Here is a 26,628-nt window from a genome sequence, read left to right as displayed (position 1 = left end):
GGGCTCCTCTGGAGGGTCTGCTTGGCCCTACGTGTGCCCATGAGTGGTTCTGGAAAACTCTGCCGCTTCCCTGAAGGGTCTGCTTGGCCCCATGCGTGCCCCTGAGAGGGCTGTGAGAGGCCCTGGCCTTTTCTGGAGGGTCTGCTTCTCCCTACGTGTGCCCTTGACAGGTTCTGCAGAAACCCTGGGCTTTTCTGGAGGGTCTGCTTGGCCCTGTGTGTGCCCCTGAGAGGTTCTGCAGAAACCCTGGCCTTCTCTGGAGGGTCTGCTTGGCCCAACACGTACACCTATAAAGGCTGTGAGAAACCACAGGCTTCCCTCGAGGTTCTGCTTGGCCCTACGAGTGCCCCTCTGAGGGCTGTGAGAGGCTCTGGTCCTCTCTGGAGGGTCTGCTTGGCCCTATGTTTGCCCCGGAGAGGTTCTGGAGAAACCCTGGGCTTCTCTGGAGGGTCTGCTTCTCCCTACGTGTGCCTTTGACAGGGCTTGGTGAAATGCAGAGCATCTCTGGAGGGTCTGCTTGGCCCCATGCGTGCCCCTGAGAGGTGCTGCACAGGCCCTGGGACTTTTGGAGGATCTGCTTCGCTCAAGATTTACCCCTGCGAGGGCTGTGAGAGGCCCTGGCCCTCTCTGGAGGGTCTGCTTGGCCGCACGCGTACAGCTATAAAGGCTGTGAGAAACCACAGGCTTCTTTGGAGGGTCTGCTTGGCCCTACGTGTACACCTATAAAGGCTGTGAGAAACCCTGGCCTTCTCTGGAGGGTCTGCTTGGCTCTACGTGTAGCCCTGAGTAGGTTTGGAGAAACCATAGGCTTCTCTGGAGGGTCTGCTTGGCCCCACACTTGCCATTGCGAGGGCTGTGAGAACCCTTGGGCTTCTCTCGAGGGTCTGCTTGGCCCCACATGTCCACCTATAAAGGCTGTGAGAAACCACGGGCTTCTCTGGAGGGTCTGCTTGGCCCCACGCGTACACCTATAAAGGCTGTGAGAAACCCTGGCCTTCTCTGGAGGGTCTGCTTGGCCCTACGAGTGCCCCTGAGAGGTTCTGGAGAAACCCTGGGCTTTTCTGGAGGGTCTGCTTGGCCCCACACGTGCCCGTACAAGGGCTGTGGGAGGTCCTGGCCTTTTCTGGAGGGCCTGCTTGCCCTGACTCGTACCCTTACGAGGGATTTGAGAAACCCTGGCCTTCTCTGGAGGGTCTGCTTGGCCCCGTGCGGGCCCCTGAGAGGGTTGTGAGAGGCCCTGTGGCCTTTTCTGGAGGGTCTGCTTCTCCCTACGTGTGCCCTTGACAGGTTCTGCAGAAACCCTGGGCTTCTCTGGAGGGCTGCTTGGCCCCATGCGCGACCTCGAGAGGGCTTGGAGCAATGCAGAGCTTCTCTGGAGGGTCTGCTTGGCCCCACGCATGCCCCTGCTAGGGCTGTGAGAGGCCCTGGGCTCCTCTGGAGGGTCTGCTTGGCCCTACGTGTGCCCATGAGTGGTTCTGGAAAACTCTGCCGCTTCCCTGAAGGGTCTGCTTGGCCCCATGCGTGCCCCTGAGAGGGCTGTGAGAGGCCCTGGCCTTTTCTGGAGGGTCTGCTTCTCCCTACGTGTGCCCTTGACAGGTTCTGCAGAAACCCTGGGCTTTTCTGGAGGGTCTGCTTGGCCCTGTGTGTGCCCCTGAGAGGTTCTGCAGAAACCCTGGCCTTCTCTGGAGGGTCTGCTTGGCCCAACACGTACACCTATAAAGGCTGTGAGAAACCACGGGCTTCCCTCGAGGTTCTGCTTGGCCCTACGAGTGCCCCTCTGAGGGCTGTGAGAGGCTCTGGTCCTCTCTGGAGGGTCTGCTTGGCCCTATGTTTGCCCCGGAGAGGTTCTGGAGAAACCCTGGGCTTCTCTGGAGGGTCTGCTTCTCCCTACGTGTGCCTTTGACAGGGCTTGGTGAAATGCAGGGCATCTCTGGAGGGTCTGCTTGGCCCCACGCGTGCCCCTGAGAGGTGCTGCACAGGCCCTGGGACTTTTGGAGGATCTGCTTCGCTCAAGATTTATCCCTGCGAGGGCTGTGAGAGGCCCTGGCCCTCTCTGGAGGGTCTGCTTGGCCGCACGCGTACAGCTATAAAGGCTGTGAGAAACCACAGGCTTCTTTGGAGGGTCTGCTTGGCCCTACGTGTACACCTATAAAGGCTGTGAGAAACCCTGGCCTTCTCTGGAGGGTCTGCTTGGCTCTACGTGTAGCCCTGAGTAGGTTTGGAGAAACCATAGGCTTCTCTGGAGGGTCTGCTTGGCCGCACGCGTACACCTATAAAGGCTGTGAGAAACCCTGGCCTTCTCTGGAGGGTCTGCTTGGCCCCACGCGTACACCTATAAAGGCTGTGAGAAACCACGGGCTTCTCTCGAGGGTCTGCTTGGCCCCACATGTCCACCTATAAAGGCTGTGAGAAACCACGGGCTTCTCTGGAGGGTCTGACTGGCCCCACGCGTACACCTATAAAGGCTGTGAGAAACCCTGGCCTTCTCTGGAGGGTCTGCTTGGCCCTGTGTGTGCCCCTGAGAGGTTCTGGAGAAACCCTGGGCTTCTGTCGAGGGTCTGCTTGGCCCCACGCATGCCCCTGAGAGGGGCTGCACAGGCCCTGGGATTTTTGGAGGATCTGCTTCGCTCAAGATTTATCCCTGCCAGGGCTGTGAGAGGCCCTGGCTTTCTCTGGAGCGTCTGCTTGGCCCCACGCATGCCCCTCTGAGGTCTTGGAGAGGGCCTGAACTTCTCTTGGAGGGTCTCCTTGGCCCCATGCGTGCCCCTCTGAGGTCTTGGAGAGGGCCTGAGCTTCTCTTGGAGGGTCTGCTTGGCCCTATGTCTGCCCGTGAGAGGTTCTGCAGAATCCCTGGGCTTCTCTGGAGGGTCTGCTTTGCCCCATGCGTGCCCCTCCGAGGGCTGTGAGAGGCGCTGGCTTCTCTGGAGGGTCTGCTTGGCCCCAAGCATGTCCCTGAAAGGGCTGTGAGAGGCCCTGCCCTTTTCTGGAGGGTCTGCTTCTCCCTACGTGTGCCCTTGACAGGTTCTGCAGAAACCCTGGGCTTCTCTGGAGGGCTGCTTGGCCCCATGCGCGACCTCGAGAGGGCTTGCAGCAATGCAGAGCTTCTCTGGAGGGTCTGCTTGGCCCCACGCATGCCCCTGCTAGGGCTGTGAGAGGCCCTGGGCTCCTCTGGAGGGTCTGCTTGGCCCTACGTGTGCCCATGAGTGGTTCTGGAAAACTCTGCCGCTTCCCTGAAGGGTCTGCTTGGCCCCATGCGTGCCCCTGAGAGGGCTGTGAGAGGCCCTGGCCTTTTCTGGAGGGTCTGCTTCTCCCTACGTGTGCCCTTGACAGGTTCTGCAGAAACCCTGGGCTTTTCTGGAGGGTCTGCTTGGCCCTGTGTGTGCCCCTGAGAGGTTCTGCAGAAACCCTGGCCTTCTCTGGAGGGTCTGCTTGGCCCAACACGTACACCTATAAAGGCTGTGAGAAACCACGGGCTTCCCTCGAGGTTCTGCTTGGCCCTACGAGTGCCCCTCTGAGGGCTGTGAGAGGCTCTGGTCCTCTCTGGAGGGTCTGCTTGGCCCTATGTTTGCCCCGGAGAGGTTCTGGAGAAACCCTGGGCTTCTCTGGAGGGTCTGCTTCTCCCTACGTGTGCCTTTGACAGGGCTTGGTGAAATGCAGGGCATCTCTGGAGGGTCTGCTTGGCCCCACGCGTGCCCCTGAGAGGTGCTGCACAGGCCCTGGGACTTTTGGAGGATCTGCTTCGCTCAAGATTTATCCCTGCGAGGGCTGTGAGAGGCCCTGGCCCTCTCTGGAGGGTCTGCTTGGCCGCACGCGTACAGCTATAAAGGCTGTGAGAAACCACAGGCTTCTTTGGAGGGTCTGCTTGGCCCTACGTGTACACCTATAAAGGCTGTGAGAAACCCTGGCCTTCTCTGGAGGGTCTGCTTGGCTCTACGTGTAGCCCTGAGTAGGTTTGGAGAAACCATAGGCTTCTCTGGAGGGTCTGCTTGGCCCCACACTTGCCATTGCGAGGGCTGTGAGAACCCTTGGGCTTCTCTCGAGGGTCTGCTTGGCCCCACATGTCCACCTATAAAGGCTGTGAGAAACCACGGGCTTCTCTGGAGGGTCTGCTTGGCCCCACGCGTACACCTATAAAGGCTGTGAGAAACCCTGGCCTTCTCTGGAGGGTCTGCTTGGCCCTACGAGTGCCCCTGAGAGGTTCTGGAGAAACCCTGGGCTTTTCTGGAGGGTCTGCTTGGCCCCACACGTGCCCGTACAAGGGCTGTGGGAGGTCCTGGCCTTTTCTGGAGGGCGTGCTTGCCCTGACTCGTACCCTTACGAGGGATTTGAGAAACCCTGGCCTTCTCTGGAGGGTCTGCTTGGCCCCGTGCGGGCCCCTGAGAGGGTTGTGAGAGGCCCTGTGGCCTTTTCTGGAGGGTCTGCTTCTCCCTACGTGTGCCCTTGACAGGTTCTGCAGAAACCCTGGGCTTCTCTGGAGGGCTGCTTGGCCCCATGCGCGACCTCGAGAGGGCTTGGAGCAATGCAGAGCTTCTCTGGAGGGTCTGCTTGGCCCCACGCATGCCCCTGCTAGGGCTGTGAGAGGCCCTGGGCTCCTCTGGAGGGTCTGCTTGGCCCTACGTGTGCCCATGAGTGGTTCTGGAAAACTCTGCCGCTTCCCTGAAGGGTCTGCTTGGCCCCATGCGTGCCCCTGAGAGGGCTGTGAGAGGCCCTGGCCTTTTCTGGAGGGTCTGCTTCTCCCTACGTGTGCCCTTGACAGGTTCTGCAGAAACCCAGGGCTTTTCTGGAGGGTCTGCTTGGCCCTGTGTGTGCCCCTGAGAGGTTCTGCAGAAACCCTGGCCTTCTCTGGAGGGTCTGCTTGGCCCAACACGTACACCTATAAAGGCTGTGAGAAACCACGGGCTTCCCTCGAGGTTCTGCTTGGCCCTACGAGTGCCCCTCTGAGGGCTGTGAGAGGCTCTGGTCCTCTCTGGAGGGTCTGCTTGGCCCTATGTTTGCCCCGGAGAGGTTCTGGAGAAACCCTGGGCTTCTCTGGAGGGTCTGCTTCTCCCTACGTGTGCCTTTGACAGGGCTTGGTGAAATGCAGAGCATCTCTGGAGGGTCTGCTTGGCCCCACGCGTGCCCCTGAGAGGTGCTGCACAGGCCCTGGGACTTTTGGAGGATCTGCTTCGCTCAAGATTTATCCCTGCGAGGGCTGTGAGAGGCCCTGGCCCTCTCTGGAGGGTCTGCTTGGCCGCACGCGTACAGCTATAAAGGCTGTGAGAAACCACAGGCTTCTTTGGAGGGTCTGCTTGGCCCTACGTGTACACCTATAAAGGCTGTGAGAAACCCTGGCCTTCTCTGGAGGGTCTGCTTGGCTCTACGTGTAGCCCTGAGTAGGTTTGGAGAAACCATAGGCTTCTCTGGAGGGTCTGCTTGGCCCCACACTTGCCATTGCGAGGGCTGTGAGAACCCTTGGGCTTCTCTCGAGGGTCTGCTTGGCCCCACATGTCCACCTATAAAGGCTGTGAGAAACCACGGGCTTCTCTGGAGGGTCTGCTTGGCCCCACGCGTACACCTATAAAGGCTGTGAGAAACCCTGGCCTTCTCTGGAGGGTCTGCTTGGCCCTACGAGTGCCCCTGAGAGGTTCTGGAGAAACCCTGGGCTTTTCTGGAGGGTCTGCTTGGCCCCACACGTGCCCGTACAAGGGCTGTGGGAGGTCCTGGCCTTTTCTGGAGGGCCTGTTTGCCCTGACTCGTACCCTTACGAGGGATTTGAGAAACCCTGGCCTTCTCTGGAGGGTCTGCTTGGCCCCGTGCGGGCCCCTGAGAGGGTTGTGAGAGGCCCTGTGGCCTTTTCTGGAGGGTCTGCTTCTCCCTACGTGTGCCCTTGACAGGTTCTGCAGAAACCCTGGGCTTCTCTGGAGGGCTGCTTGGCCCCATGCGCGACCTCGAGAGGGCTTGCAGCAATGCAGAGCTTCTCTGGAGGGTCTGCTTGGCCCCACGCATGCCCCTGCTAGGGCTGTGAGAGGCCCTGGGCTCCTCTGGAGGGTCTGCTTGGCCCTACGTGTAGCCCTGAGTAGGTTTGGAGAAAGCATAGGCTTCTCTGGAGGGTCTGCTTGGCCCCACGCGTGCCATTGCGAGGGCTGTGAGAACCCTTGGGCTTCTCTCGAGGGTCTGCTTGGCCCCACATGTCCACCTCTAAAGGCTGTGAGAAACCACGGGCTTCTCTGGAGGGTCTGACTGGCCCCACGCGTACACCTATAAAGGCTGTGAGAAACCCTGGCCTTCTCTGGAGGGTCTGCTTGGCCCTGTGTGTGCCCCTGAGAGGTTCTGGAGAAACCCTGGGCTTCTGTCGAGGGTCTGCTTGGCCCCACGCATGCCCCTGAGAGGGGCTGCACAGGCCCTGGGATTTTTGGAGGATCTGCTTCGCTCAAGATTTATCCCTGCCAGGGCTGTGAGAGGCCCTGGCTTTCTCTGGAGCGTCTGCTTGGACCCACGCATGCCCCTCTGAGGTCTTGGAGAGGGCCTGAACTTCTCTTGGAGGGTCTCCTTGGCCCCACACGTGCCCCTCTGAGGTCTTGGAGAGGGCCTGAGCTTCTCTTGGAGGGTCTGCTTGGCCCCACGCATGCCCCTGCTAGGGCTGTGAGAGGCCCTGGGCTCCTCTGGAGGGTCTGCTTGGCCCTACGTGTGCCCATGAGTGGTTCTGGAAAACTCTGCCGCTTCCCTGAAGGGTCTGCTTGGCCCCATGCGTGCCCCTGAGAGGGCTGTGAGAGGCCCTGGCCTTTTCTGGAGGGTCTGCTTCTCCCTACGTGTGCCCTTGACAGGTTCTGCAGAAACCCTGGGCTTTTCTGGAGGGTCTGCTTGGCCCTGTGTGTGCCCCTGAGAGGTTCTGCAGAAACCCTGGCCTTCTCTGGAGGGTCTGCTTGGCCCAACACGTACACCTATAAAGGCTGTGAGAAACCACGGGCTTCCCTCGAGGTTCTGCTTGGCCCTACGAGTGCCCCTCTGAGGGCTGTGAGAGGCTCTGGTCCTCTCTGGAGGGTCTGCTTGGCCCTATGTTTGCCCCGGAGAGGTTCTGGAGAAACCCTGGGCTTCTCTGGAGGGTCTGCTTCTCCCTACGTGTGCCTTTGACAGGGCTTGGTGAAATGCAGAGCATCTCTGGAGGGTCTGCTTGGCCCCACGCGTGCCCCTGAGAGGTGCTGCACAGGCCCTGGGACTTTTGGAGGATCTGCTTCGCTCAAGATTTATCCCTGCGAGGGCTGTGAGAGGCCCTGGCCCTCTCTGGAGGGTCTGCTTGGCCGCACGCGTACAGCTATAAAGGCTGTGAGAAACCACAGGCTTCTTTGGAGGGTCTGCTTGGCCCTACGTGTACACCTATAAAGGCTGTGAGAAACCCTGGCCTTCTCTGGAGGGTCTGCTTGGCTCTACGTGTAGCCCTGAGTAGGTTTGGAGAAACCATAGGCTTCTCTGGAGGGTCTGCTTGGCCCCACACTTGCCATTGCGAGGGCTGTGAGAACCCTTGGGCTTCTCTCGAGGGTCTGCTTGGCCCCACATGTCCACCTATAAAGGCTGTGAGAAACCACGGGCTTCTCTGGAGGGTCTGCTTGGCCCCACGCGTACACCTATAAAGGCTTTGAGAAACCCTGGCCTTCTCTGGAGGGTCTGCTTGGCCCTGTGTGTGCCCCTGAGATGTTCTGGAGAAACCCTGGGCTTCTGTCGAGGGTCTGCTTGGCCCCACGCATGCCCCTGAGAGGGGCTGCACAGGCCCTGGGATTTTTGGAGGATCTGCTTCGCTCAAGATTTATCCCTGCCAGGGCTGTGAGAGGCCCTGGCTTTCTCTGGAGCGTCTGCTTGGACCCACGCATGCCCCTCTGAGGTCTTGGAGAGGGCCTGAACTTCTCTTGGAGGGTCTCCTTGGCCCCACGCGTGCCCCTCTGAGGTCTTGGAGAGGGCCTGAGCTTCTCTTGGAGGGTCTGCTTGGCCCTATGTCTGCCCGTGAGAGGTTCTGCAGAATCCCTGGGTTTCTCTGGAGGGTCTACTTTGCCCCATGCGTGCCCCTCCGAGGGCTGTGAGAGGCGCTGGCTTCTCTGGAGGGTCTGCTTGGCCCCAAGCATGTCCCTGAAAGGGCTGTGAGAGGCCCTGCCCTTTTCTGGAGGGTCTGCTTCTCCCTACGTGTGCCTTTGACAGGGCTTGGTGAAATGCAGGTCATCTCTGGAGGGTCTGCTTGGCATCACGCGTGCCCCTGAGAGGTGCTGCACAGGCCCTGGGACTTTTGGAGGATCTGCTTCGCTCAAGATTTATCCCTGCGAGGGCTGTGAGAGGCCCTGGCCCTCTCTGGAGGGTCTGCTTGGCCGCACGCGTACAGCTATAAAGGCTGTGAGAAACCACAGGCTTCTTTGGAGGGTCTGATTGGCCCTACGTGTACACCTATAAAGGCTGTGAGAAACCCTGGCCTTCTCTGGAGGGTCTGCTTGGCTCTACGTGTAGCCCTGAGTAGGTTTGGAGAAACCATAGGCTTCTCTGGAGGGTCTGCTTGGCCCCACACTTGCCATTGCGAGGGCTGTGAGAACCCTTGGGCTTCTCTCGAGGGTCTGCTTGGCCCCACATGTCCACCTATAAAGGCTGTGAGAAACCACGGGCTTCTCTCGAGGGTCTGCTTGGCCCCACGCGTACTCCTATAAAGGCTGTGAGAAACCCTGGCCTTCTCTGGAGGGTCTGCTTGGCCCTACGAGTGCCCCTGAGAGGTTCTGGAGAAACCCTGGGCTTTTCTGGAGGGTCTGCTTGGCCCCACACGTGCCCGTACAAGGGCTGTGGGAGGTCCTGGCCTTTTCTGGAGGGCCTGCTTGCCCTGACTCGTACCCTTACGAGGGATTTGAGAAACCCTGGCCTTCTCTGGAGGGTCTGCTTGGCCCCGTGCGGGCCCCTGAGAGGGTTGTGAGAGGCCCTGTGGCCTTTTCTGGAGGGTCTGCTTCTCCCTACGTGTGCCCTTGACAGGTTCTGCAGAAACCCTGGGCTTCTCTGGAGGGCTGCTTGGCCCCATGCGCGACCTCGAGAGGGCTTGGAGCAATGCAGAGCTTCTCTGGAGGGTCTGCTTGGCCCCACGCATGCCCCTGCTAGGGCTGTGAGAGGCCCTGGGCTCCTCTGGAGGGTCTGCTTGGCCCTACGTGTAGCCCTGAGTAGGTTTGGAGAAAGCATAGGCTTCTCTGGAGGGTCTGCTTGGCCCCACGCGTGCCATTGCGAGGGCTGTGAGAACCCTTGGGCTTCTCTCGAGGGTCTGCTTGGCCCCACATGTCCACCTCTAAAGGCTGTGAGAAACCACGGGCTTCTCTGGAGGGTCTGACTGGCCCCACGCGTACACCTATAAAGGCTGTGAGAAACCCTGGCCTTCTCTGGAGGGTCTGCTTGGCCCTGTGTGTGCCCCTGAGATGTTCTGGAGAAACCCTTGTCTTCTGTCGAGGGTCTGCTTGGCCCCACGCATGCCCCTGAGAGGGGCTGCACAGGCCCTGGGATTTTTGGAGGATCTGCTTCGCTCAAGATTTATCCCTGCCAGGGCTGTGAGAGGCCCTGGCTTTCTCTGGAGCGTCTGCTTGGACCCACGCATGCCCCTCTGAGGTCTTGGAGAGGGCCTGAACTTCTCTTGGAGGGTCTCCTTGGCCCCACACGTGCCCCTCTGAGGTCTTGGAGAGGGCCTGAGCTTCTCTTGGAGGGTCTGCTTGGCCCCACGCATGCCCCTGCTAGGGCTGTGAGAGGCCCTGGGCTCCTCTGGAGGGTCTGCTTGGCCCTACGTGTGCCCATGAGTGGTTCTGGAAAACTCTGCCGCTTCCCTGAAGGGTCTGCTTGGCCCCATGCGTGCCCCTGAGAGGGCTGTGAGAGGCCCTGGCCTTTTCTGGAGGGTCTGCTTCTCCCTACGTGTGCCCTTGACAGGTTCTGCAGAAACCCTGGGCTTTTCTGGAGGGTCTGCTTGGCCCTTTGTGTGCCCCTGAGAGGTTCTGCAGAAACCCTGGCCTTCTCTGGAGGGTCTGCTTGGCCCAACACGTACACCTATAAAGGCTGTGAGAAACCACGGGCTTCCCTCGAGGTTCTGCTTGGCCCTACGAGTGCCCCTCTGAGGGCTGTGAGAGGCTCTGGTCCTCTCTGGAGGGTCTGCTTGGCCCTATGTTTGCCCCGGAGAGGTTCTGGAGAAACCCTGGGCTTCTCTGGAGGGTCTGCTTCTCCCTACGTGTGCCTTTGACAGGGCTTGGTGAAATGCAGAGCATCTCTGGAGGGTCTGCTTGGCCCCACGCGTGCCCCTGAGAGGTGCTGCACAGGCCCTGGGACTTTTGGAGGATCTGCTTCGCTCAAGATTTATCCCTGCGAGGGCTGTGAGAGGCCCTGGCCCTCTCTGGAGGGTCTGCTTGGCCGCACGCGTACAGCTATAAAGGCTGTGAGAAACCACAGGCTTCTTTGGAGGGTCTGCTTGGCCCTACGTGTACACCTATAAAGGCTGTGAGAAACCCTGGCCTTCTCTGGAGGGTCTGCTTGGCTCTACGTGTAGCCCTGAGTAGGTTTGGAGAAACCATAGGCTTCTCTGGAGGGTCTGCTTGGCCCCACACTTGCCATTGCGAGGGCTGTGAGAACCCTTGGGCTTCTCTCGAGGGTCTGCTTGGCCCCACATGTCCACCTATAAAGGCTGTGAGAAACCACGGGCTTCTCTGGAGGGTCTGCTTGGCCCCACGCGTACACCTATAAAGGCTTTGAGAAACCCTGGCCTTCTCTGGAGGGTCTGCTTGGCCCTGTGTGTGCCCCTGAGATGTTCTGGAGAAACCCTGGGCTTCTGTCGAGGGTCTGCTTGGCCCCACGCATGCCCCTGAGAGGGGCTGCACAGGCCCTGGGATTTTTGGAGGATCTGCTTCGCTCAAGATTTATCCCTGCCAGGGCTGTGAGAGGCCCTGGCTTTCTCTGGAGCGTCTGCTTGGACCCACGCATGCCCCTCTGAGGTCTTGGAGAGGGCCTGAACTTCTCTTGGAGGGTCTCCTTGGCCCCACGCGTGCCCCTCTGAGGTCTTGGAGAGGGCCTGAGCTTCTCTTGGAGGGTCTGCTTGGCCCTATGTCTGCCCGTGAGAGGTTCTGCAGAATCCCTGGGTTTCTCTGGAGGGTCTACTTTGCCCCATGCGTGCCCCTCCGAGGGCTGTGAGAGGCGCTGGCTTCTCTGGAGGGTCTGCTTGGCCCCAAGCATGTCCCTGAAAGGGCTGTGAGAGGCCCTGCCCTTTTCTGGAGGGTCTGCTTCTCCCTACGTGTGCCTTTGACAGGGCTTGGTGAAATGCAGGTCATCTCTGGAGGGTCTGCTTGGCCCCACGCGTGCCCCTGAGAGGTGCTGCACAGGCCCTGGGACTTTTGGAGGATCTGCTTCGCTCAAGATTTATCCCTGCGAGGGCTGTGAGAGGCCCTGGCCCTCTCTGGAGGGTCTGCTTGGCCGCACGCGTACAGCTATAAAGGCTGTGAGAAACCACAGGCTTCTTTGGAGGGTCTGATTGGCCCTACGTGTACACCTATAAAGGCTGTGAGAAACCACGGCCTTCTCTCGAGGGTCTGCTTGGCTCTACGTGTAGCCCTGAGTAGGTTTGGAGAAACCATAGGCTTCTCTGGAGGGTCTGCTTGGCCCCACACTTGCCATTGCGAGGGCTGTGAGAACCCTTGGGCTTCTCTCGAGGGTCTGCTTGGCCCCACATGTCCACCTATAAAGGCTGTGAGAAACCACGGGCTTCTCTCGAGGGTCTGCTTGGCCCCACGCGTACTCCTATAAAGGCTGTGAGAAACCCTGGCCTTCTCTGGAGGGTCTGCTTGGCCCTACGAGTGCCCCTGAGAGGTTCTGGAGAAACCCTGGGCTTTTCTGGAGGGTCTGCTTGGCCCCACACGTGCCCGTACAAGGGCTGTGGGAGGTCCTGGCCTTTTCTGGAGGGCCTGCTTGCCCTGACTCGTACCCTTACGAGGGATTTGAGAAACCCTGGCCTTCTCTGGAGGGTCTGCTTGGCCCCGTGCGGGCCCCTGAGAGGGTTGTGAGAGGCCCTGTGGCCTTTTCTGGAGGGTCTGCTTCTCCCTACGTGTGCCCTTGACAGGTTCTGCAGAAACCCTGGGCTTCTCTGGAGGGCTGCTTGGCCCCATGCGCGACCTCGAGAGGGCTTGGAGCAATGCAGAGCTTCTCTGGAGGGTCTGCTTGGCCCCACGCATGCCCCTGCTAGGGCTGTGAGAGGCCCTGGGCTCCTCTGGAGGGTCTGCTTGGCCCTACGTGTGCCCATGAGTGGTTCTGGAAAACTCTGCCGCTTCCCTGAAGGGTCTGCTTGGCCCCATGCGTGCCCCTGAGAGGGCTGTGAGAGGCCCTGGCCTTTTCTGGAGGGTCTGCTTCTCCCTACGTGTGCCCTTGACAGGTTCTGCAGAAACCCTGGGCTTTTCTGGAGGGTCTGCTTGGCCCAACACGTACACCTATCAAGGCTGTGAGAAACCACGGGCTTCCCTCGAGGTTCTGCTTGGCCCTACGAGTGCCCCTCTGAGGGCTGTGAGAGGCTCTGGTCCTCTCTGGAGAGTCTGCTTGGCCCTGTGTTTGCCCCGGAGAGGTTCTGGAGAAACCCTGGGCTTCTCTGGAGGGTCTGCTTCTCCCTACGTGTGCCTTTGACAGGGCTTGGTGAAATGCAGGGCATCTCTGGAGGGTCTGCTTGGCCCCACGCGTGCCCCTGAGAGGTGCTGCACAGGCCCTGGGACTTTTGGAGGATCTGCTTCGCTCAAGATTTATCGCTGCGAGGGCTGTGAGAGGCTCTGGACTTCTCTGGAGGGTCTGCTTGGCCGCACGCGTACACCTATAAAGGCTGTGAGAAACCACAGGCTTCTCTGGAGGGTCTGCTTGGCCCTACGTGTAGCCCTGAGTAGGTTTGGAGAAACCATAGGCTTCTCTGGAGGGTCTGCTTGGCCCCACATGTACACCTATAAAGGCTGTGAGAAACCACGGGCTTCTCTGGAGGGTCTGCTTGGCCGCACATGTACACCTATAAAGGCTGTGAGAAACCCTGGCCTTCTCTGGAGGGTCTGCTTGGCCCTATGTTTGCCCCGGACAGGTTCTGCAGAAACCCTGGGCTTCTCTGGAGGGTCTGCTTCTCCCTACGTGTGCACCTGACAGGGTTTGCAGAGATCATGGGCTTTTCTGGAGGTTTTACTTGCCCCCACGCGTGCCCCTGCGAGGGCTGTGAGAACCCTTGGGCTTCTCTGGAGGGTCTGCTTGGCCGCACGCGTACACCTATAAAGGCTGTGAGAAACCACGGCCTTCTCTGGAGGGTCTGCTTGGCCCCACGCGTACAGCTATAAAGGCTGTGAGAAACCACGGGCTTCTCTCGAGGGTCTGCTTGGCCCCACATGTACACCTATAAAGGCTGTGAGAAACCCTGGCCTTCTCTGGAGGGTCTGCTTGACCCTACGTGTAGCCCTGAGTAGGTTTGGAGAAACCATAGGCTTCTCTGGAGGGTCTGCTTGGCCCCACGCGTGCCATTGCGAGGGCTGTGAGAACCCTTGGGCTTCTCTCGAGGGTCTGCTTGGCCCCACATGTCCACCTATAAAGGCTGTGAGAAACCACGGGCTTCTCTGGAGGGTCTGCTTGGCCCCACGCGTACACCTATAAAGGCTGTGAGAAACCCTGGCCTTCTCTGGAGGGTCTGCTTGGCCCTGTGTGTGCCCCTGAGAGGTTCTGGAGAAACCCTGGGCTTCTGTCGAGGGTCTGCTTGGCCCCACGCATGCCCCTGAGAGGGGCTGCACAGGCCCTGGGATTTTTGGAGGATCTGCTTCGCTCAAGATTTATCCCTGCCAGGGCTGTGAGAGGCCCTGGCTTTCTCTGGAGCGTCTGCTTGGCCCCACGCATGCGCCTCTGAGGTCTTGGAGAGGGCCTGAACTTCTCTTGGAGGGTCTCCTTGGCCCCACGCGTGCCCCTCTGAGGTCTTGGAGAGGGCCTGAGCTTCTCTTGGAGGGTCTGCTTGGCCCTATGTCTGCCCGTGAGAGGTTCTGCAGAATCCCTGGGTTTCTCTGGAGGGTCTGCTTTGCCCCATGCGTGCCCCTCCGAGGGCTGTGAGAGGCGCTGGCTTCTCTGGAGGGTCTGCTTGGCCCCAAGCATGTCCCTGAAAGGGCTGTGAGAGGCCCTGCCCTTTTCTGGAGGGTCTGCTTCTCCCTACGTGTGCCTTTGACAGGGCTTGGTGAAATGCAGGTCATCTCTGGAGGGTCTGCTTGGCCCCACGCGTGCCCCTGAGAGGTGCTGCACAGGCCCTGGGACTTCTGGAGGATCTGCTTCGCTCAAGATTTATCGCTGCGAGGGCTGTGAGAGGCCCTGGCCCTCTCTGGAGGGTCTGCTTGACCGCACGCGTACAGCTATAAAGGCTGTGAGAAACCACAGGCTTCTTTGGAGGGTCTGCTTGGCCCTACGTGTACACCTATAAAGGCTGTGAGAAACCACGGCCTTCTCTCGAGGGTCTGCTTGGCTCTACGTGTAGCCCTGAGTAGGTTTGGAGAAACCATAGGCTTCTCTGGAGGGTCTGCTTGGCCCCACGCGTGCCATTGCGAGGGCTGTGAGAACCCTTGGGCTTCTCTCGAGGGTCTGCTTGGCCCCACATGTCCACCTATAAAGGCTGTGAGAAACCACGGGCTTCTCTGGAGGGTCTGCTTGGCCCCACGCGTACACCTATAAAGGCTGTGAGAAACCACAGGCTTCTCTCGAGGGTCTGCTTGGCCCCACATGTACACCTATAAAGGCTGTGAGAAACCCTGGCCTTCTCTGGAGGGTCTGCTTGGCCCTACGTGTAGCCCTGAGTAGGTTTGGAGAAACCATAGGCTTCTCTGGAGGGTCTGCTTGGCCCCACATGTACACCTATAAAGGCTGTGAGAAACCACAGGCTTCTCTGGAGCGTCTGCTTGGCCCTATGTGTAGCCCTGAGTAGGTTTGGAGAAACCATAGGCTTCTCTGGAGGGTCTGCTTGGCCCCACACTTGCCATTGCGAGGTCTGTGAGAACCCTTGGGCTTCTCTCGAGGGTCTGCTTGGCCCCACATGTCCACCTATAAAGGCTGTGAGAAACCACGGGCTTCTCTGGAGGGTCTGCTTGGCCCCACGCGTACACCTATAAAGGCTGTGAGAAACCCTGGCCTTCTCTGGAGGGTCTGCTTGGCCCTACGAGTGCCCCTGAGAGGTTCTGGAGAAACCCTGGGCTTTTCTGGAGGGTCTGCTTGGCCCCACACGTGCCCGTACAAGGGCTGTGGGAGGTCCTGGCCTTTTCTGGAGGGCCTGCTTGCCCTGACTCGTACCCTTACGAGGGATTTGAGAAACCCTGGCCTTCTCTGGAGGGTCTGCTTGGCCCCGTGCGGGCCCCTGAGAGGGTTGTGAGAGGCCCTGTGGCCTTTTCTGGAGGGTCTGCTTCTCCCTACGTGTGCCCTTGACAGGTTCTGCAGAAACCCTGGGCTTCTCTGGAGGGCTGCTTGGCCCCATGCGCGACCTCGAGAGGGCTTGGAGCAATGCAGAGCTTCTCTGGAGGGTCTGCTTGGCCCCACGCATGCCCCTGCTAGGGCTGTGAGAGGCCCTGGGCTCCTCTGGAGGGTCTGCTTGGCCCTACGTGTGCCCATGAGTGGTTCTGGAAAACTCTGCCGCTTCCCTGAAGGGTCTGCTTGGCCCCATGCGTGCCCCTGAGAGGGCTGTGAGAGGCCCTGGCCTTTTCTGGAGGGTCTGCTTCTCCCTACGTGTGCCCTTGACAGGTTCTGCAGAAACCCTGGGCTTTTCTGGAGGGTCTGCTTGGCCCTGTGTGCGCCCCTGAGAGGTTCTGCAGAAACCCTGGCCTTCTCTGGAGGGTCTGCTTGGCCCAACACGTACACCTATAAAGGCTGTGAGAAACCACGGGCTTCTCTCGAGGTTCTGCTTGGCCCTACGAGTGCCCCTCTGAGGGCTGTGAGAGGCTCTGGTCCTCTCTGGAGGGTCTGCTTGGCCCTATGTTTGCCCCGGAGAGGTTCTGGAGAAACCCTGGGCTTCTCTGGAGGGTCTGCTTCTCCCTACGTGTGCCTTTGACAGGGCTTGGTGAAATGCAGGGCATCTCTGGAGGGCCTGCTTGGCCCCACGCGTACACCAATAAAGGCTGTGAGAAACCACAGGCTTCTCTGGAGGGTCTGCTTGGCCCTACATGTAGCCCTGAGTAGGTTTGGAGAAACCATAGGCTTCTCTGGACGGTCTGCTTGGCCCCACATGTACACCTATAAAGGCTGTGAGAAACCACGGGCTTCTCTGGAGGGTCTGCTTGGCCCCACATGTACACCTATAAAGGCTGTGAGAAACCACAGTCTTCTCTGGAGGGTCTGCTTGGCCCTACGTGTAGCCCTGAGTAGGTTTGGAGAAAACATAGGCTTCTCTGGACGGTCTGCTTGGCCCCACATGTACACCTATAAAGGCTGTGAGAAACCACGGGCTTCTCTGGAGGGTCTGCTTGGCCCCACGCGTACACCTATAAAGGCTGTGAGAAACCACGGGCTTCTCTCGAGGGTCTGCTTGGCCCCACACGTACACCTATAAAGGCTGTGAGAAACCACGGCCTTCTCTGGAGGGTCTGCTTGGCCCCACACGTACACCTATAAAGGCTGTGAGAAACCACGGGCTTCTCTGGAGGGTCTGCTTGGCCCCACACGTACACCTATAAAGGCTGTGAGAAACCACAGTCTTCTCTGGAGGGTCTGCTTGGCCCTACGTGTAGCCCTGAGTAGGTTTGGAGAAACCATAGGCTTCTCTGGAGGGTCTGCTTGGCCCCACGCGTGCCATTGCGAGGGCTGTGAGAACCCTTGGGCTTCTCTCGAGGGTCTGCTTGGCCCCACATGTCCACCTATAAAGGCTGTGAGAAACCACGGGCTTCTCTGGAGGGTCTGCTTGGCCCCACGCGTACACCTATAAAGGCTGTGAGAAACCCTGGCCTTCTCTGGAGGGTCTGCTTGGCCCTGTGTGTGCCCCTGAGAGGTTCTGGAGAAACCCTGGGCTTCTGTCGAGGGTCTGCTTGGCCCCACGCATGCCCCTGAGAGGGGCTGCACAGGCCCTGGGATTTTTGGAGGATCTGCTTCGCTCAAGATTTATCCCTGCCAGGGCTGTGAGAGGCCCTGGCTTTCTCTGGAGCGTCTGCTTGGCCCCACGCATGCGCCTCTGAGGTCTTGGAGAGGGCCTGAACTTCTCTTGGAGGGTCTCCTTGGCCCCACGCGTGCCCCTCTGACGTCTTGGAGAGGGCCTGAGCTTCTCTTGGAGGGTCTGCTTGGCCCTATGTCTGCCCGTGAGAGGTTCTGCAGAATCCCTGGGTTTCTCTGGAGGGTCTGCTTTGCCCCATGCGTGCCCCTCCGAGGGCTGTGAGAGGCGCTGGCTTCTCTGGAGGGTCTGCTTGGCCCCAAGCATGTCCCTGAAAGGGCTGTGAGAGGCCCTGCCCTTTTCTGGAGGGTCTGCTTCTCCCTACGTGTGCCTTTGACAGGGCTTGGTGAAATGCAGGTCATCTCTGGAGGGTCTGCTTGGCCCCACGCGTGCCCCTGAGAGGTGCTGCACAGGCCCTGGGACTTTTGGAGGATCTGCTTCGCTCAAGATTTATCGCTGCGAGGGCTGTGAGAGGCCCTGGCCCTCTCTGGAGGGTCTGCTTGGCCGCACGCGTACACCTATAAAGGCTGTGAGAAACCACAGGCTTCTCTGGAGGGTCTGCTTGGCCCTACGTGTAGCCCTGAGTAGGTTTGGAGAAACCATAGGCTTCTCTGGAGGGTCTGCTTGGCCCCGTGCGGGCCCCTCAGAGGGTTGTGAGAGGCCCTGTGGCCTTTTCTGGAGGGTCTGCTTCTCCCTACGTGTGCCCTTGACAGGTTCTGCAGAAACCCTGGGCTTTTCTGGAGGGTCTGCTTGGCCCTGTGTGCGCCCCTGAGAGGTTCTGCAGAAACCCTGGCCTTCTCTGGAGGGTCTGCTTGGCCCCAGGCGTGCTCCTCCGAGGTCTTGGAGAGGGCCTGAGCTTCTCTTGGAGGGTCTGCTTTGCCCTGCGTGTGCCCGTGAGAGGTTCTGCAGAAACCCTGGGCTTCTCTGGAGGGTCTGCTTCTCCCTACGTGTGCACCTGACAGGGTTTGGAGAGATCCTGGGCTTTTCTGGAGGGTTTACTTGCCCCCACGCGTGCCCCTGCGAGGGCTGTGAGAACCCTTGGGCTTCTCTGGAGGGTCTGCTTGGCCGCACGCGTACACCTATAAAGGCTGTGAGAAACCACGGCCTTCTCTGGAGGGTCTGCTTGGCCCCACACGTACACCTATAAAGGCTGTGAGAAACCACGGGCTTCTCTCGAGGGTCTGCTTGGCCCCACACGTACACCTATACAGGCTGTGAGAATCCACGGGCTTCTCTCGAGGGTCTGCTTGGCCCCACACGTACACCTATAAAGGCTGTGAGAATCCACGGGCTTCTCTCGAGGGTCTGCTTGGCCCTACGAGTGCCCCTCTGAGGGCTGTGAGAGGCTCTGGTCCTCTCTGGAGGGTCTGCTTGGCCCTATGTTTGCCCCGGAGAGGTTCTGGAGAAACCCTGGGCTTCTCTGGAGGGTCTGCTTCTCCCTACGTGTGCCTTTGACAGGGCTTGGTGAAATGCAGGGCATCTCTGGAGGGTCTGCTTGGCCCCACGTGTGCCCCTGAGAGGTGCTGCACAGGCCCTGGGACTTTTGGAGGATCTGCTTCGCTCAAGATTTATCGCTGCGAGGGCTGTGAGAGGCCCTGGCCCTCTCTGGAGGGTCTGCTTGGCCGCACGCGTACACCTATAAAGGCTGTGAGAAACCACAGGCTTCTCTGGAGGGTCTGCTTGGCCCTACGTGTAGCCCTGAGTAGGTTTGGAGAAACCATAGGCTTCTCTCGAGGGTCTGCTTGGCCCCACATGTCCACCTATAAAGGCTGTGAGAAACCACGGGCTTCTCTGGAGGGTCTGCTTGGCCCCACATGTCCACCTATAAAGGCTGTGAGAAACCCTGGCCTTCTCTGGAGGGTCTGCTTGGCCCTACGTGTAGTCCTGAGTAGGTTTGGAGAAACCATAGGCTTCTCTGGAGGGTCTGCTTGGCCCCACGCGTGCCATTGCGAGGGCTGTGAGAACCCTTGGGCTTCTCTCGAGGGTCTCCTTGGCCCCACATGTCCACCTATAAGGGCTGTGAGAAACCACGGGCTTCTCTCGAGGGTCTGCTTGGCCCCACGCATACACCTATAAAGGCTCTGAGAAACCCTGGCCTTCTCTGGAGGGTCTGCTTGGCCCTACGAGTGCCCCTGAGAGGTTCTGGAGAAACCCTGGCTTTTTCTGTAGGACCTGCTTGCCCTGACTCGTACCCTTACAAGGGATTTGTGAAACCCTGGCCTTCTCTGGAGGGTCTGCTTGGCCCCATGCGGGCCCCTGAGAGGGCTGTGATAGGCCCTGTGGCCTTTTCTGGATTGTCTGCTTCTCCCTATGTGTGCCCTTGACAGGTTGTGCAGAAACCCTAGGCTTCCCTGGAGGGTCTGCTTGGCCCCACGCGTGCACTTGAGAGGGCTTTGAGAAATCTTGGGCTTCTCTGGAGGGTCTGCTTTGCCCAATGTGTACCCCTCCGAGGGCTGTGAGAGGCCCCGTCCTTTTCTGGACTGTCTGCTTCTCCCTACGTGTGCCCTTGAGAGGTTCTGCAGAAACCCTGGCCTTCTCTGGAGGGTCTGCTTGGCCCCAGGCGTGCTCCTCCGAGGTCTTGGAGAGGGCCTGAGCTTCTCTTGGAGGGTCTGCTTTGCCCTGCGTGTGCCCGAGAGAGGTTCTGCAGAACCCCTGGGCTTCTCTGGAGGGTCTGCTTCTCCCTACGTGTGCACCTGACAGGGTTTGGAGAGATCCTGGGCTTTTCTGGAGGGTTTACTTGCCCCCACGCTTGCCCTGCGAGGGCTGTGATAACCCTTGGGCTTCTCTGGAGGGTCTGCTTCTCCCTACGTGTGCCTTTGACAGGGCTTGGTGAAATGCAGGGCATCTCTGGAGGGTCTGCTTGGCCCCACGTGTGCCCCTGAGAGGTGCTGCACAGGCCCTGGGACTTTTGGAGGATCTGCTTCGCTCAAGATTTATCGCTGCGAGGGCTGTGAGAGGCCCTGGCCCTCACTGGAGGGTCTGCTTGGCCGCACGCGTACAGCTATAAAGGCTGTGAGAAACCACAGGCTTCTTTGGAGGGTCTGCTTGGCCCTACGTGTACACCTATAAAGGCTGTGAGAAACCCTGGCCTTCTCTGGAGGGTCTGCTTGGCTCTACGTGTAGCCCTGAGTAGGTTTGGAGAAACCATAGGCTTCTCTGGAGGGTCTGCTTGGCCCCACACTTGCCATTGCGAGGGCTGTGAGAACCCTTGGGCTTCTCTCGAGGGTCTGCTTGGCCCCACATGTCCACCTATAAAGGCTGTGAGAAACCACGGGCTTCTCTGGAGGGTCTGCTTGGCCCCACGTGTACACCTATAAAGGCTGTGAGAAACCCTGGCCTTCTCTGGAGGGTCTGCTTGGCCCTACGAGTGCCCCTGAGAGGTTCTGGAGAAACCCTGGGCTTTTCTGCAGGGTCTGCTTGGCCCCACACGTGCCCGTACAAGGGCTGTGGGAGGTCCTGGCCTTTTCTGGAGGGCCTGCTTGCCCTGACTCGTACCCTTACGAGGGATTTGAGAAACCCTGGCCTTCTCTGGAGGGTCTGCTTGGCCCTGTGCGGGCCCCTGAGAGGGTTGTGAGAGGCCCTGTGGCCTTTTCTGGAGGGTCTGCTTCTCCCTACGTGTGCCCTTGACAGGTTCTGCAGAAACCCTGGGCTTCTCTGGAGGGCTGCTTGGCCCCATGCGCGACCTCGAGAGGGCTTGGAGCAATGCAGAGCTTCTCTGGAGGGTCTGCTTGGCCCCACGCATGCCCCTGCTAGGGCTGTGAGAGGCCCTGGGCTCCTCTGGAGGGTCTGCTTGGCCCTACGTGTGCCCATGAGTGGTTCTGGAAAACTCTGCCGCTTCCCTGAAGGGTCTGCTTGGCCCCATGCGTGCCCCTGAGAGGGCTGTGAGAGGCCCTGCCCTTTTCTGGAGGGTCTGCTTCTCCCTACGTGTGCCTTTGACAGGGCTTGGTGAAATACAGGTCATCTCTGGAGGGTCTGCTTGGCCCCACGCGTGCCCCTGAGAGGTGCTGCACAGGCCCTGGGACTTTTGGAGGATCTGCTTCGCTCAAGATTTATCCCTGCGAGGGCTGTGAGAGGCCCTGGCCCTCTCTGGAGGGTCTGCTTGGCCGCACACGTACACCTATAAAGGCTGTGAGAAACCACAGGCTTCTCTGGAGGGTCTGCTTGGCCCTACGTGTAGCCCTGAGTAGGTTTGGAGAAACCATAGGCTTCTCTGGACGGTCTGCTTGGCCCCACATGTACACCTATAAAGGCTGTGAGAAACCACGGGCTTCTCTGGAGGGTCTGCTTGGCCCCACACGTACACCTATAAAGGCTGTGAGAAACCACGGCCTTCTCTGGAGGGTCTGCTTGGCCCCACGCGTACACCTATAAAGGCTGTGAGAAACCACGGCCTTCTCTCGAGGGTCTGCTTGGCCCTACGCGTACACCTATAAAGGCTGTGAGAAACCACGGGCTTCTCTCGAGGGTCTGCTTGGCCCCACACGTACACCTATAAAGGCTGTGAGAAACCACAGGCTTCTCTCGAGGGTCTGCTTGGCCCCACATGTACACCTATAAAGGCTGTGAGAAACCCTGGCCTTCTCTGGAGGGTCTGCTTGGCCCCACGCGTACACCTATAAAGGCTGTGAGAAACCCTGGCCTTCTCTGGAGGGTCTGCTTGGCCCTGTGTGTGCCCCTGAGAGGTTCTGGAGAAACCCTGGGCTTCTGTCGAGGGTCTGCTTGGCCCCACGCATGCCCCTGAGAGGGGCTGCACAGGCCCTGGGATTTTTGGAGGATCTGCTTCGCTCAAGATTTATCCCTGCCAGGGCTGTGAGAGGCCCTGGCTTTCTCTGGAGCGTCTGCTTGGCCCCACGCATGCCCCTCTGAGGTCTTGGAGAGGGCCTGAACTTCTCTTGGAGGGTCTCCTTGGCCCCACGCGTGCCCCTCTGAGGTCTTGGAGAGGGCCTGAGCTTCTCTTGGAGGGTCTGCTTGGCCCTATGTCTGCCCGTGAGAGGTTCTGCAGAATCCCTGGGTTTCTCTGGAGGGTCTGCTTTGCCCCATGCGTGCCCCTCCGAGGGCTGTGAGAGGCGCTGGCTTCTCTGGAGGGTCTGCTTGGCCCCAAGCATGTCCCTGAAAGGGCTGTGAGAGGCCCTGCCCTTTTCTGGAGGGTCTGCTTCTCCCTACGTGTGCCTTTGACAGGGCTTGGTGAAATGCAGGTCATCTCTGGAGGGTCTGCTTGGCCCCACGCGTGCCCCTGAGAGGTGCTGCACAGGCCCTGGGACTTTTGGAGGATCTGCTTCGCTCAAGATTTATCCCTGCGAGGGCTGTGAGAGGCCCTGGCCCTCTCTGGAGGGTCTGCTTGGCCGCACGCGTACACCTATAAAGGCTGTGAGAAACCACAGGCTTCTTTGGAGGGTCTGCTTGGCCCTACGTGTACACCTATAAAGGCTGTGAGAAACCCTGGCCTTCTCTGGAGGGTCTGCTTGGCTCTACGTGTAGCCCTGAGTAGGTTTGGAGAAACCATAGGCTTCTCTGGAGGGTCTGCTTGGCCCCACACTTGCCATTGCGAGGGCTGTGAGAACCCTTGGGCTTCTCTCGAGGGTCTGCTTGGCCCCACATGTCCACCTATAAAGGCTGTGAGAAACCACGGGCTTCACTCGAGGGTCTGCTTGGCCCCACGCGTACTCCTATAAAGGCTGTGAGAAACCCTGGCCTTCTCTGGAGGGTCTGCTTGGCCCTACGAGTGCCCCTGAGAGGTTCTGGAGAAACCCTGGGCTTTTCTGGAGGGTCTGCTTGGCCCCACACGTGCCCGTACAAGGGCTGTGGGAGGTCCTGGCCTTTTCTGGAGGGCCTGCTTGCCCTGACTCGTACCCTTACGAGGGATTTGAGAAACCCTGCCCTTCTCTGGAGGGTCTGCTTGGCCCCGTGCGGGCCCCTGAGAGGGTTGTGAGAGGCCCTGTGGCCTTTTCTGGAGGGTCTGCTTCTCCCTACGTGTGCCCTTGACAGGTTCTGCAGAAACCCTGGGCTTCTCTGGAGGGCTGCTTGGCCCCATGCGCGACCTCGAGAGGGCTTAGAGCAATGCAGAGCTTCTCTGGAGGGTCTGCTTGGCCCCACGCATGCCCCTGCTAGGGCTGTGAGAGGCCCTGGGCTCCTCTGGAGGGTCTGCTTGGCCCTACGTGTGCCCATGAGTGGTTCTGGAAAACTCTGCCGCTTCCCTGAAGGGTCTGCTTGGCCCCATGCGTGCCCCTGAGAGGGCTGTGAGAGGCCCTGGCCTTTTCTGGAGGGTCTGCTTCTCCCTACGTGTGCCCTTGACAGGTTCTGCAGAAACCCTGGGCTTTTATGGAGGGTCTGCTTGGCCCTGTGTGTGCCCCTGAGAGGTTCTGGAGAAACCCTGGGCTTTTCTGGAGGGTCTGCTTCTCCCTACGTGTGCCCTTGACAGGTTCTGCAGAAACCCTGGCCTTCTCTGGAGGGTCTGCTTGGCCCCAGGCGTGCTCCTCCGAGGTCTTGGAGAGGGCCTGAGCTTCTCTTGGAGGGTCTGCTTTGCCCTGCGTGTGCCCGAGAGAGGTTCTGCAGAAACCCTGGGCTTCTCTGGAGGGTCTGCTTCTCCCTACGTGTGCACCTGACAGGGTTTGGAGAGATCCTGGGCTTTTCTGGAGGGTCTGCTTGGCACCATGCTTGCCCCTACGAGGGCTGTGAGAGGCTCTGGACTTCTCTGGAGGGTTTACTTGCCCCCACGCGTGCCCCTGCGAGGGCTGTGAGAAACCTTGGGCTTCTCTGGAGGGTCTGCTTGGCCCCACGCGTACACCTATAAAGGCTGTGAGAAACCACAGGCTTCTCTGGAGGGTCTGCTTGGTCCCACACGTACACCTATAAAGGCTGTGAGAAACCACGGGCTTCTCTGGAGGGTCTGCTTGGTCCCACATGTACACCTATAGAGGCTGTGAGAAACCACGGGCTTCTCTGGAGGATCTGCTTGGCCCCACACGTACACCTATAAAGGCTGTGAGAAACCACGGGCTTCTCTGGAGGGTCTGCTTGGCCCCACGCGTACACCTATAAAGGCTGTGAGAAACCACGGGCTTCTCTCGAGGGTCTGCTTGGCCCCACACGTACACCTATAAAGGCTGTGAGAAACCACGGGCTTCTCTCGAGGGTCTGCTTGGCCCTACAACTGCCCCTCTGAGGGCTGTGAGAGGCTCTGGTCCTCTCTGTAGGGTCTGCTTGGCCCCACAGGTACAACTATAAAGGCTGTGAGAAACCCTGTCCTTCTCTGGAGGGTCTGCTTGGCCCTACGTGTAGCCCTGAGTAGGTTTGGAGAAACCCTAGGCTTCTCTGGAGGATCTGCTTGGCCCCACGCGTGTCATTGCGAGAGCTGTGAGAACCCTTGGGCTTCTCTGGAGGGTCTGCTTGGCCCTACGAGTGCTCCTGAGAGGTTCTGGAGAAACCCTGGCCTTTTCTGGAGGGTCTGCTTGGCCCCACACGTGCCCGTACAAGGGCTGTGGGAGGTCCTGGCCTTTTCTGGAGGGCTTGCTTCCCCTGACTCGTACCCTTACGAGGGATTTGAGAAACCCTGGCCTTCTCTGGAGGGTCTGCTTCTCCCTATGTGTGCCCTTGACAGGTTCTGCAGAAACCCTGGGCTTCTCTGGAGGGCTGCTTGGCCCCATGCGCGACCTCGAGAGGGCTTGGAGCAATGCAGAGCTTCTCTGGAGGGTCTGCTTGGCCCTACGTGTGCCCATGAGTGGTTCTGGAAAACTCTGCCGCTTCCCTGACGGGTCTGCTTGGCCCCATGCGTGCCCCTGAGAGGGCTGTGAGAGGCCCTGGCCTTTTCTGGAGGGTCTGCTTCTCCCTACGTGTGCCCTTGACAGGTTCTGCAGAAACCCTGGGCTTTTCTGGAGGGTCTGCTTGGCCCCACGCTTGCCCCTGAGAGGGCTTGGAGCAATGCAGAGCTTCTCTGGATGGTCTGCTAGGCCCTACGAGTGCCCCTGAGAGGTTCTGGAGAAACCCTGGCCTTCTCTGGAGGGTCTGCTTGGCTCTACGAGTGCCCCTGAGAGGTTCTGGAGAAACCCTGGGCTTCTCTGGAGGGTGTGCTTGGCCCCACGCGTGCCCCTGCTAGGGCTGTGAGATGCCCTGGGCTTCTGTGTTCGGCAGCAGGTCCCTGACCAGGTCCCGGGCAAGCCCGCTAGCTCTGTACATGTAGGAAATTGTGCATGTTGGTGCCCGTTGCTTCTCCACCTTCTTCTCACCTGAGCGGCATTGCTTCCCCAGGCACCCATGGGGTGCTCGACGTGTGGAGAGTGGGCCCCACCAGTGGGAGTGTGGGCAGGGGTGGAGGCCCCCAATACGAAATGGAGCCATAGTCAGCCATGCCTGTGGCCCGCCATGACAGCAGCCTCTCGATGTCAGACAATACCTCGCTGTCCATTGTCCCTGGGACGGGACAGGGCCCCCCAGGGGGATGGGATCTGGACCCTCAGGGGGACAGGGACGGGACCCTGCAGGGTCAGACCACAGCTAGACACCATGAGTTCTCAGGAGCTGCAGCTCAGAGAAAGCCAACTGTTCCCAAAACACCTTCTCGAGAAGGCACGTCAAGCAGAGCTGGCGACTGCCAGCAGGCTAGCAATTGCCCACAACGCTTCAATGGCAGGTGCAGGCCCAGCTGCTCCATCACTATCGCCAGACATTCTCATCCGCTTAAAATGCTTACATTTTCAGTTCTTTTTACAATTACTGCGAAGTTCAGTTTTATCAGTGTTTCGGAAATGCTCAGTGCCGGAAGCTCAGAGCAACGTGGTTTCGTTCTTTTCATTGCCATGTTTCGGCATGTCCGTTAAGACTAGTAATACTCAAACACGATGAGCACTTGACAGGCGTTGAGCCTGTGGCTACACCCCAGAAGCGTTACCGCCCGGACAACTAGACAATGTTCACACACATCTCTGGGGTGTACGGCAGAAGTGAGATGTTCAAAGGTCGTCGCCTGTTTTCCCAAGTGCACGGGATCGAGGTCATTTTCTTTGCAGCAGCTCCCGTGTCGCTGTGGTTTAGACTTGTGACCATAACAGCGCTGATAACGCACTGATGGTTTGGCTGCCGCCGAGCAGTGCTTGCACGGCCTCAAGGACTTCTCCACACCTCGCTCTGCCGCCCCAGTGAATAGGTGGGGACGGCACACAACCGGGCAGACGACCCCAGCTACCCAAAGAGATATTCCGTGCCACATCACGCCGCCCTCAGCAGTCAAAAGGGAGGGGAGGGGTTTTCGGGAGGTTAGCCAGCTTTTGCTTGGCAAGTGGTTGGGCACAGGTCTACCCCACGGGTGGTGGTAGGTGCTTGCCTCTTGCCTTTGCATTACTTGCTTTGTTTTCTTTTCTTTCTCTCTTCTTCCACTTCTCCTTTGCTTGTGAAACTGTTTTCATCCTGACTCACCAGGCTGCTTGCTTTTACCCTCCCTTTCCTCTTCCCCCAATCCAAGCCAGCTGCTGCCTGGAGCTTCGCAGCCTGCCGGGGTTAACCCTCAGCAC

This window comes from Harpia harpyja, chromosome Z, assembly GCF_026419915.1.
Source record: "Harpia harpyja isolate bHarHar1 chromosome Z, bHarHar1 primary haplotype, whole genome shotgun sequence".
Classification (NCBI taxonomy): domain Eukaryota; kingdom Metazoa; phylum Chordata; class Aves; order Accipitriformes; family Accipitridae; genus Harpia; species Harpia harpyja.
This window is presented reverse-complemented; position numbering follows the sequence as displayed.